Raw genomic sequence first — 12,527 nt, forward strand, 5'->3', positions numbered from 1 at the left:
GGCATACTGTGATTGGTGTCGTAGAGGGAACTTGTCTCCACTCGGTACCACTATTCAGCAGTTAGCAGACTTTCTGGTATATCTCAGGACAGAAAGGCATATGTCTGTATCTGCAGTGAAGGGGTACAGGGCTGCTCTAGCCTTAGTCTTACGAATGAAAGGGGTGGACATTTCGTCTTCATGGGAGTTGGCCATGCTGATGAAGAGCTTTGAACAGTCATGTCCACCAAAGGAACTAAAAGCCCCAGATTGGGATCTGACCATGGTACTGAGTAGTCTTGACAAAACCCCCCTACGAACCACTAAGGCAGTCCACAGATAGGAGCCTGACCCTGAAGACAGTCCTCTTATTGGCCCTAGCTTCAACCAAAAGGGTGTGGGAGCTACATGGCCTGTCATATCTCATAAAGCACTCGAGAGGTTGGAAGTCAATGGTATTCAAGTTTGTTCCAGAATTCATGGCCAAGACTCAAAACCCAACAATAATGGACAGCAGATTCGACTCATTTTCCATACCTTCCTTGGTAGACTTTGTAGACAATGATAAAGATGAGATGCTTCTGTGCCCCGTCAGGGTACTAAAAGAACTTAAGAATGACAAGGTACCTCAGGCCGGGGTGCCGGAGGTTGTTCGTAAGTACAGGACATAACAAGAAGGAAGTGTCCAGGAATAAGAATATCGTTTTGGCTAAGGGAGACGATCAGGAATGCCTACATGACAGAAGACAGAGGGTCAAATAGCCAGGAGGGAGCTAGAGCTCATGACATCAGAGACTTGAGTGCTTCTTTGGCATTTAAGAAGAACATGTCTGTGGAGAGAATTCTGAAAGCTGGTGTTTGGAAACGCCAAACAACTTTCACCTCATTTTATTTAAAAGACGTTGCCCATAGGTCCTTGGACACTTTTTCCTTGGGTCACCTCATTTTATTTAAAAGATGTTGCCCATAGGTCCTTGGACACTTTTTCCTTGGGTCCAGTGGTGGCGGCCCAACAAGTGATATAGCTCATCCAGTACCCCTGGCGGGTCAGTTTGTGTCTAGTCTAAGATGCAGGTATGAAAGTAGAATGAATGGGATGACTGGTCTTTTTTCTTTACTACTTTCCACTCCTTAAACTACGGGCAGTATGAAGGAGAGTACTGTCATATGCTGGAACAGACTAGATGCAGGTGAGGTGGTCAGCCATACTGTGAAGCTATCTTAGGTTATGGTATACTTTTCAGTAGCAACACACCCCTCTAGATAATAGGGAAGAGAGGGGTGAGGGTGGATCCAGATACAAGGGACAAGAGTAGTGTGTGAGAAGGGAAGGTTCTCTGTTCTCCCATAATGTGTAAACCATAGAATGGTATCAGGACCCAGTGAGGGAAACCAGTAGATTTGCTTATATCTTTGGTTCTAGGTTCATTGTCCATTCTCTTGGAATTCCCCTAATGTATTCGGAAATGGATAAGGTGGCAAACTCCCAGTCAGTTATAGAGACTTACCTCTCTCCAATAAGTAAGTCTTTCCTAATGTTAAGACCGAAGGTTTGTTCCGTATATGAACAAATACCAAATTTGTAACTAATTTGTATTTTTCATAACTAACAAACCTGAGGTCTTAACAGGTAAAGGCCCACCTCGAACCACCCCTCTAACAGTCTAAACTGGGTTAGAAATATAACTGGTGGGTCACAGGACGCCGATGGCATTCTGGGTATACATGCCCCGTGACCTGGTATAGATGCCAATAGTCCCTGGATCTCACATGTGTAATTTTAATTCTACCGGTTTCCAGCTTGGCGCTAGTTAAATCCTAATGTTAAGACCTCAGGTTTGTTAGTTATGAAAAATACAAATTTGTTACAAATTTGGTATTTTTGATTAAAATGGTTCTCTCTCAATTTTATATACGGTTGTGTTTGATGGCATAAGTTTATAATTTTATCCTTGTCGCCGATGCATGATAGTAGTCATTAGCAGTTTAAATAGTATTCTCAGCTTCAGCCACAACTTGGTTTAAATGTAACAGTATGTTTCCTTGATGTTTGATCTATTGCAAACAAAGTTTTTACATAAAATATTTAATTCCTATTCTACATAATGTCATTTATACCATAACTAGGGTAATTGTTTACCATCGTATGATGGTTGAAATACAAGCCTAATGGATGTTATCCAATTCAGTTGTACTGAGCAAAACATTGTTTCTCGTTCGGTTGTTCATGGCTGTACACATGTATGCAACAAGTGTAGCGTTAATACGATACTTTCATCACTCTCTTTTGCTGTTTTTGAACTTATTTAACTAGAAAATGGGATAAAGTTAGGCTATTGTAATATGGTTTCTCTCACTCCCTGATTGTAGGTACGCTGCTGCCTTGCACTCATTATGAGCAAAATTTAAAAATATTTGCAAGATATTGTCATATGAGTATTAATTGCTAACCCCATTGTTAAATTGGATTATTATAAGACGAATTATCGTAACGTGAACATTACCTGTATATCAAAAATATATACGTACTGTGATAATAGATCTTAATTAAACGTGGATAAAAAATTACATTTCATAAAAAAAACCAGCCTTCCCTTTTGGCAAGAAAGCTAAATTGTTGAGAAATATTTTAATCCTACAAAGAATTTGGTTTTATATGGCAAGAAAATATCTCGCCATCACAAAATGTATTTATATATATCGTAATTATATGATGGCATAGCTTAGAAATAATAAAAACATACATGATTCCTTTGAGGAAGTAAGAGTTAAGGGAAAGTTAAATGGCCAGTGATCAGTTGTTGAATGAAACAAACACTTCCTCTTGTAATTGAAACTCACGTGCCAAGAATAATGTTTAATGGGAAGTAATTGTTGTTTTTTATTGTACAGGCAGTCCCCGGGTTATGACGGGGGTTCCGTTCTTGAGACGCGTCGTAAGCCAAAAATTGTCGTAAGCCGGAACATTGTCAAAAGTCATAAGAAAACCTTACTTTTATTGCTTTGGGTGCATTGAAAACTATGTAAACTGCATTCTTATGGCATTTTTCATCAAAAAAAACTTCAAATATTGATTATTTTGCATTTTTGGTGTCATATTTCATCTCCCAGATGAGCGTTGTAGGCCTCGTAACCCTGGAACATGTGTCGTAGCCCTGGAAATAATGTCTGATGAATATAATTGGAAAGTATCGTAAGCCGAGACCATCATAACCCGGGGACTGCCTGTATATATATGAAATATATATACATGTTTGTAATCTTAAATATATCAAAACATTGAACTCACATTTCATCAGAAAACTACAGTAGCCTTTTGTTCACAGGGTAAACAGACCTCCTCCTTGGCAACAAAACTCTAGTTGAGAATTACATCAATCCTACAAAAAAAAATTGGTTCATATAAAACCAAATTCAGTTATAGATCATGATTCCCTCTTTATGCAACATGAAAATTATGAAAGTATGCTGAATTCTTTGGAGGAAACATGTTAGTTGTTCCGATACGTAATAAAGGGAAAATTATGAAAGCATGCTGAATTCTTTGGAGGAAACATGTTAGTTGTTCCGATACGTAATACAAACCTTCAGTCCTTTAACAATAGGAAGGTAATCTACGCCAAGTTGGACCGGTCGTAAGCTTAGAACAAGGGGTTCGATAGTTAACTGCTTGTCCAGTAGTAGGGGAGTCCCGCCCGACAGAGAGATGAAGAGCCACTTTGCTTTCGGCCACCGATGGAGACAGACGTGTTGTACGCCGCTCTGCCTGCTGCTCGTAGGCTTAGCTTTCTTCGATAGAAGGAATTTTTCTCTGCGTTCTCTTACTGAGTGCTTGTGATTGGAAACTGTAAGTACTTTGTATCTCTTTGAATTTTGTGATTGCTCGCGAATCTGGTGATATGATGGATTCCCGCAAACCTGAGAGACCACCCCGCCCCCCATCAGCTGTAGATTGTGCCTTGGTGTGGAGGGCCGCAGATGTGGTGCTTTTTGGTTCCTTATTGAAGTAGACCCTCATAATGTATGTACCCGATGTCGATGGCGAGAATGCTCTCTCATTGACCCATGTGATATATGTGTGTTGTGGTCGGAGGAGCAGTGGGGGCGTTACGAGGGGAGGAAGAAGGCGCGTAAGCCGGCCAAGGAGTCGTCGGATAACTCTCCAGCAACTCCTTTGGTTACGAACACATCTTCCTCTTTCCTCCCTCCGGCTCAGCTCCCATGTATAGCTCCTTCTCCTTTGGGGGGCGCGTCGCGTTCCTTTTCCTCCCTCGACCAGTCGAGTGTGGAGGAGGGAGCGCGATACCCCAACATTCAGCTGTACTTGGGGTCTTCTGTTCACTCGTGGTGGGACCTGTCTCTTCTTCTCCCCCCCCCGGGCGAGGGGGCACCCCATCTACTAACCTGACTATTCCCTCCTCAGGTGCTTCTGCTGCGGGTGACGATCTCGGCCAGGTCTGGTACTCGCTGGGGCTCCAGGGGACACTGAGCGTTCTGGGGCTTCTCATCCACCTCGTGCAGAGTTCCAGGCTGGTAACGCATGGTCCCGAGACGTCGACGCCAGGGTATGCTGGGCCTCCTCATGTGGCCATGGTAACCTGGACAGCTGCAGTGCAGGCTCCGCTCATGGTTCCGCAGAGGAGGGAGGTTACCCCGCCGCCTGGTTTCATCGCTTTTGCTCCTGCCCCCGACTTTCAGTGTCCCAAGAGCTCCCCACTCGACCTGTCGCCAGTGCCCAAGGTGTCACTGGCTCCTGTTCCACCGCCTGTTCCTGTGCCTACCGCTCCAGTACCAGTCCCTGCTGCCGTTGTTGCTGCCCCCACCCCAGGTACATCCGGACAGGTGCAGCCGGGCCCTGTTGCTTCGGCAACTGCCCCGGCTCCGTTTGGATGGAAGACCTGACGGTGGTCCTGAGGAAGCTGACGAAGAAGAAGAGGAAGAAAAGGAAGGTGTCATCGTCTGCAGCCGCCTCTTCCCCTTCGACTTCCAAGGCCCCACAGCCGCATATATAGTACCGGCTAACACCAGTACCTCTTCACCTGGTGCCAGAGGTTCTGCCCCTACGCCAGGATCCATCTTGGCCTCTCGTTCGCGAGAGGTACAGAGTGTATGGTCACCTGCGGGTGACCATGCAGCCAAGGTCCAGGTAGTCGAGAGGATGCAGGCACAGAGCGGAAGACTGGCGGGAGTCGCTCAGGTGACCCCTGCCAGGCCAGCGATAGCCCTCGTGGCGAGCTGCCGGTACCAAGGATTGACGCGACGGTCCCAGACCAGCCGCGGGCTGAGGCGAGGAAGAGGTCCCCTCGGTTGCCAGGACCAGCTTCGGCTGGTTCAGGCGGCGTGACGCGCCGTGAGGACAGGCCACGCTCCCACCGGGACCGGCCGGAGAGGGGGACTAGCAGCAGCTCTTCTGACGCTCGGGACCGTTGCTGCTGTTCTCGGTCCAGCTGTGCGACCAGGCCTGTAGGTCGATGGCCACCACGCCTAGCCCCCCCAAGCACACTGGTTCTGCTTGGGGGGGGGGGGGGCATCAGGTCTACCTCTCCTATCCCTTCAACTTCCTCGGGCTACACCAGGAAGAGCGAGGCAATCAGGAGCAATCGCGAGGAGTGCACTTCTCGCGATCCCCCCCACGGGGGCCTATGAACCTGTCATGGTTGTAGGACCGACCAGATCGTACGTCCAAGTGGCCGGAGGAGACCATGAGGGGTCTGTGGTGGTTCCTCCTGTGGAAGGAGGAGGATCTTGGGAGATGTTCTCTTAGGATGGGTCGGATGGCCCTTCTCCTCCGGACGCAGTCACTCCCAAGATCCAGAGGTCTTTTGCGGAGGTAATTGCGCTGATTCGTCAGCACAATGACCTCGGGGAAGGATCGCAGATCCCACCCTCCAAGCCTACATCTAGGCTGGAGTTGTTCTGGGGACCCAAGAGGGAACCCAGGACGACGGTGGGTCTGCCGCGATCAGCCTTGGCCGACAGTGTGTTGGGCCAGGTGAATGCTCTCGTCTCCAGACAGGAGGGTTCGCTTCGGTCCAGCAGGTCGTCTAAGCTCCTTCCCCCACCTCTACCACGACAGAGGCGCTTCTACGTGCCATCGGAGGACCCTCTGCCGCCCAAGCAGATCAATCCGGAGCTAGCTAGGCTAACTCTGGGTGTGTCTCTTCAGCACCTGCTGTCAGATGCACTGGCCTTGGAATCAACTGCCATGGCAGAGTTCCAAGCAGTCTCTTGGTTAGACCTGTGGTCCCTCACAGTGTCTAAGGTTGCTGCCTCCTCACGAAACATCACTCTTGAAGGAGACCCGGCCCCAGAGAGATGGTGGATGCTGCGATGGAGCAATGGTGCACTGACGACAGTGACCGTCTAGTCCACCAGGCGGCCCTCGAAGGTGGTTGGGCAGCCTCGAGCCACTGCGGCTAAGCCCAAGAGCTTAGTTAGCGCTTCCTCTTCAACCAAGACGACATCGTCGTCAAAGTCGAGAGGAAAGACTCAGCCTTCGGCTTCTTCGCTAAGGAGTGACCGTAACCAGCCCTCCTCCCAGCCCTCCTTCTCCCAAGGAGGAACTGGGAAGAAGAAGTCGAAGAGAGGAGGGAAATGCTAGGGACGGCGTTCCCCCTCGCCTGGTGCCGGAAATGGTTGGGGGTGCCGAGCGAGCCATTGGGCAACTTGGCAGCGCTATGGAGCCGAGACCTTGATAGTGAATGTCCTTCGGGAGGGGTATCTACTACTCTTCGAGCCACGGCCATCCCTCACCTCCAACCCAGTCCATCTTCGTAATTACATCCCCGGTTCTGCCAGGGACGTAGCACTTCGACAGGAAGTAGAAGCCATGCTGAGCAAAGGAGCTTTGGAGATCATATGGGATCAGTCGCCAGGCTTCTACAGTCAATTTTTCCTTGTGGAGAAGTCCTCGGGGGGGCTGGCGCTCAGTGATAGATCTCTCTCCCTTGAACCGATTCGTTCGCCAGACTCATTTCACGATGGAAACGACACGATCAGTGGTCGAATCCATCAGGGAGAACGACTTCATGGTTTCGGTAGACCTGAAGGATGCGTATTTCCAGATACTCATCCACCAGTCCTCCAGGAAGTACCTCCGCTTCATCCTCGATGGGACGGTGTACCAGTTTACGGCACTTCATTTCGGTCTCTCAACCGCCCCACAGGTTTTCACGCGAGTGTTCACTCTGGTGTCGGCTTGGGCCCATTCGGTAGGGATACGTCTGATGAGGTATCTCGACGATTGGCTGGTCCTGGCAAACTCCCGCTCGCAGTTGCTACAGGACAGGGATCAACTCCTCGAGTTCTGCCGTGATCTCGGGATCATGGTAAACTTTGAGAAGTCAGATCTCGAGCCCAAACAGAGGATGGAGTACCTTGGCATGCTGATTGATACGGTAGCAGGGCGAGTCTTCCCCGCAGACTGGCGGATCAGCAGGTTCAGGGAGGCAGCCGGACAGTTCCTGTCTCTATGGGAACAGCCAGCTCAGCAATGGCAGGTCGTGATCGGTCACCTATCGTCTCTCGAGAAGTTAGTCCCTTACGTACACCTTCACCTGTGGTCTCTTCAGTGGAGGCTAAAGGAGAGTTGGTCACAGGCAAGAGACCCGCCTTACTTTTCCGTGTCTCGAGCCACTCCGAGAGTCGTCATACAGGGTCAGACAGGAATCTGACCCTCAAGACCCTCTTCTTGCTGGCCCTGGCATCGGTGAAGAGAGTAGGGGAACTTCCTGGTCCTTCCTTCGATGTAAAGCATTCGAGGAGATGGGGATCTGTGACGCTCGATTTTGTCCCGGACTTCGTGGCAAAGACTCAGAACCCTTCGGTCCCTGACGATCGGTTCGAGTCATTCACGATCCCCTCCCTGAAGGACTTCACCCATAATGGTGCAGATGAGATGCTGCTTTGTCCTGTGAGGGCACTTCGGCGCTATCTGAAGAGAACTCGGCACCTCAGGCCTGAGTGTCGATGCCTCTTCATTAGCACCTTGGTTACCAAGAAAGTGGTATCCAAGAACACTTTCTTTCTGGCTTCGTAAGGTGATCAGGAGAGCATACGACACGGACGGTAGTGACGACACCTGTACCCTTCGTCCGAGAGCCCACGAAGTCAGAGGTATTGGTCCAACCCTTGCGTTCTGCAAGAACTTCTCTTTGTCGCAGGTTCTGAAGGCAGGGGTTTGGGCCAACCAGACCACCTTTACCTCCTTCTACCTTCGGGATATTGCCCATAGGTCCTAGGACACCTTTTCCTTGGGACCCGTGGTGGCTGCTCAAGAGGTTGTGTAGCTTACCCAGCTCGCGAGCATACAGAACAGCATTGCATCCTTGTGTGACTGCATGAATGTACGAGTGAAAGAGATTGTGACTGGCTTCTCTCCCTCCTCTTTTCTCTCCTCTACCTGTGGGCAGAGGGCCGCGGTCGTCACAACGCTGGACAGGAGGCAGATGCAACCGAGCTCCAGCCTATCCCTTTCAGTAGGGATAGGAGCAGTTATCCACCACTTCCCTAACAAGGGGGGGAGGGAATGCAAACAAGAGACAAACCCATAACTTCATATTGGCTCTTGAAGTAGGCACTAGTTCTTGCTTGTTATTCATAAGAGGTACTCTTGCCTCCCTCTTAACAATTTGGTCCAGAGGTCTGGCCACTGATCCCGTGGTGCACACCCCAATCAGCTGGACAGAGGCTAGGATCCCTCCCTCTGCTCTTACAACCAGGGAGGGAACCAAGGTCGGACGAACACCAGTCTGTTCATAAGACTCTGATTCCACCCACCAATAAGTGAGTCTTCCTATTGTTAAAGGACCGAAGGTTTGTATTACGTATCGAAACAAATAACAATTTGTCGAAAATTGTATTTTTCCTAACTATACAAACCTGAGGCCCTTTACACATAGTCCCACCTCATGCCACCCCTCACTGTTTTCCTGGGCCTAAAGCAAAGTGACTCTTCACCTCTCTGTTAGGCGGGACTCCCGACTACCGGACAAGCAGTTAACCATCGAACCCCTTGTTCTAAGCTTACGACCGGTCCAGCTTGGGGCTGATTACCTTCCTATTGTTAACCCTTCAACGCCGAAGCAGTATTTTAAAAATCGTCTCCCGTATGCTGGCGGCGTTCGCGAGTGAGCGCCGAAGCGTTCATTTTTGGCTCCTTTTTTATCATTGCCTGAAGTTTAGTATGCAACCATCAGAAATTTAAAAAAATATCATTATCATATATAAATATTGGGATATATGACAGCGCAAAAAAGAATTTTCATATATAATTGTATACAAATCACGCTGTGAGCAAAACTGTTAAAGCTAAAGAGTTAATTTTTTTGTCGTTGTATTGTACACTAAATTGCAATCATTTTGGTATATAACGCATTGTAAAACGATCAAGGCAACACAGAGAAAATATTATCACAAAATGATGCATGAATTCGTAACGCGCGGACGTGAAAAAAGCAGTTTTCAAAAATTCACCATAAATCAAAATTTTGTGCTAGAGACTTCCTGTTTGTTGCAAAATGTAGGTAATTGATTGAATATTACTAGACTATAAGTGTTGTAGCTTACAATAGCAGTTTTCGACCATTTCGGTCGAGTTAAAGTTGACCGAAGGACGAATTTTTTCTATTTATCGTTATTTATATGGAAAAATATTTAAAAACTGATAAAATCTACAACCATGGGTTGTTTTTTTGTTGTATTCTACATGAAGTTGTGCACATTTGCATATATAAAACTTTATGTAACGGCTAATTTATAATGGTGCAAACATTACAAGAATCGGACAAAAAAATTTATGATTTTTTGGAAGTTACCGTGCGGACTTAAGGAAAAAGCTTATTTCATAAATTCACCATAAATCAAAATATTGTGCTAGAGACTTCCAATTTGTTGCAAAATAAAGGTAAATGATTGAATATTACTAGAATGTAATAGTTTTAACTTACAATTGTGTTTTTCGACCATTTCGGTCGAGTCAAAGTTGACCGAAGGTTGAAATTTTGGCACTTATTGTTATTTATATGAAAATATTTCAAAACGATAAAAGCTACAACCATGGGTTGTTTGTTGTTGTATTCTACATAAAATTGCGCACATTTTCATATATAAAACTTTATGAAACAGCTAATTTAAAATGGTGCAAACATTACGACAATTGGACAAAAAAATGTCGTAATTTTTTTCGGAAGAATTACCGCGCGGACGTAAGGGAAATGGTTTTTTTCATAAATTCACCATAAATCGAAATATTGTGCTAGAGACTTCCAATTTGTTGCAAAATAAATGTAAATGATTGAATATTACTAGAATGTAAGAGTTTTAGCATACAATTGCGTTTTTCAACCATTTTGGTCGAGTCAAAGTTGACCGAAGGTTGATATTTTGGCACTTTTCATTATTTATATGAAAATATTTCAAAACTGATAATAGCTACAACCATGGGTTGTTTTTAGTTGTATTCTACATGAAATTGCGCACATTTCCACATATAAAACTTTGTAACGTCTAATATAAAATAGTGCAAACATTACAACAATCGGCCGAAAAAATTTATGATTTTTTCGGAAGAGTTACCGCGCGGACGCAAGGAAAAAGTTTTTTTCATAAATTCACCGTAAATTGAAATATTGTGCTAGTGACTTTCAATTTGTTGAAAAATGAAGGTAAATGATTGAATATTACTAGAATATAAGAGTTTTAGCTTACAATTGCATTTTTCAACCATTTCGGTAGAGTAAAAGTTGACCGAAGGTTGAAATTTTTGCACTTATCGTTATTTATATGAAAATATTTCAAAACTGATAAAAGCTACAACCATGAGTTGTTTTTTGTTGTATTCTACATGAAATTGCGCACATTTTCATATACATATAATACTCCTTGTAATGGCTAACATAAAATGGTGCAAAAATTATGTCAAAGTGACGAAATAATTTCAGAGATGTGTAGCTGATGCTATTTAGTGCAAGAAGAAAGAAATTCGCGCTTGCGCGCCTCGGTAATGATTGTAAACAAAACAACGCTTTGATCCGTGAGCTCCCAGCATCCCCCAAGGCGCGTGATTCAAAGTTTTTGCCTAGTAGGCCTATAACTATTTTTCCGCGAATTTAAAAAAATATCGACGTACCATACGTCCAATCGGCACCCAACAGACAATTTATATCGACGTTTAATACGTCCAATCGGAGTTAAAGGGTTGAGGGACCTCATGTTTATATAGTTAGGAAAAATACAATTTTTGACAAATTATTATTTTTCAGTTGCTCATTTCTAGTACGTAGTTCATAAATTGTCAACAGTCAACAGTAATAGAATGGTAAATGCATTGGCTGCATAGGGGAGATTTTTTTTTTCTCTCTCTCTCTCTCTCTCTCTCTCTCTCTCTCTCTCTCTCGCTCTCTCTCTCTATCTCTCTCTCTCTCTCTCTCTATCTCTCTCTCTCTATCTCTCTCTCTCTCTCTCTCTCTCCATGATGTGCAGAAAAGCTGTCTTTCACAACTATATAGGTAGTACATACTCTTAAGCAATACAGGCAGTCCCAATCTTACCAAGGGGGTTCCGTTCTTGCGACGTGCCATAAGCCAAAAAATCGTCGTAAGCCAGAAAATCAGGAAATATCCTAAGAAACCCTTACTTTTAATGCTTTGGGTGTATTAAAAACTATGTAAATTGCATTTTTATTGCATTTTTCTTCCCCTCCCCCCAAAAAAACTTCAAATATTGATTATTATGCATTTTTTAAGTCATATTTCTTCCGCCAGATCGGCGTCATAAGCGCCGTAACCCTTGAATATATGTTGTAAGCCTGGAAGTAATTTCTGGTGAATGTAATTGAAAAGCGTTGTAATCTCGGAGTGTTGTAAGCCAAACCTGTTGTAAGCTGGGAACTGCCTTATAGTCATCCACCCCAGTGAAATGGTTAACATTATGATTGTGTTATTATTTTAGTTATTGTTATTTTTGTTGTGGGTACCATAAAAAAAATTATCTTGGGTACCAGTAGCATTTGTTTGGCATCAGCTGATCCATCTCATACCAAGATGTGTTTCAACACACACTTATTAATAACTAGCTGGAAACGGCAGAAGAAGGAGACTTTACCTGTAACTGAAAAGAAATAAATGGTAAAATCCTAAGGTAGTAAATATAACATTAAGACTGCACAGAAACGCCCATCAGACAGAGTGCATGTGAGGAGTTCATTCAGAAATTTGGACTTACATTGCCTTGCCCTCTAAATTGCGGACTGATTATGATTATGTAATGGATTTTGATTATAGCCAAGTGCATTCAGAATTTTGGATGACCTACAGTGCATTGCCAACTGATTATGGTTAATGGATTTTGAATAACAAACAATTTTTATAGTAAAGCAAGTCATAGTATGTTTTGCCGTCCTCCGTTCCCTCGTTCTTCAGATGGGGTGTCGGCATAAAAGAAGAAAAGCTTTAGTTGGCAGAGAGTGAACTGTGAAATGGTTATGAGTAGTGGGACATCTTGTAATTATTCAGGTTGGTGTAGTTGGGTCTGTTTTGCACCAATAAGGC

The 12,527-nt window shown here is 45.1% G+C and overlaps 1 protein-coding gene across 1 annotated transcript in view; it reads left to right on the top strand.

Moving 5' to 3' along the window:
- LOC135224427 (FAS-associated factor 1-like) overlaps positions 1–12,527 on the top strand; it is a gene marked incomplete in the record, with an annotated part of 195,290 nt that overhangs the window by 155,302 nt on the left and 27,461 nt on the right.

Source organism: Macrobrachium nipponense, chromosome 20, assembly GCF_015104395.2.
Source record: "Macrobrachium nipponense isolate FS-2020 chromosome 20, ASM1510439v2, whole genome shotgun sequence".
NCBI classification, from domain to species: domain Eukaryota; kingdom Metazoa; phylum Arthropoda; class Malacostraca; order Decapoda; family Palaemonidae; genus Macrobrachium; species Macrobrachium nipponense.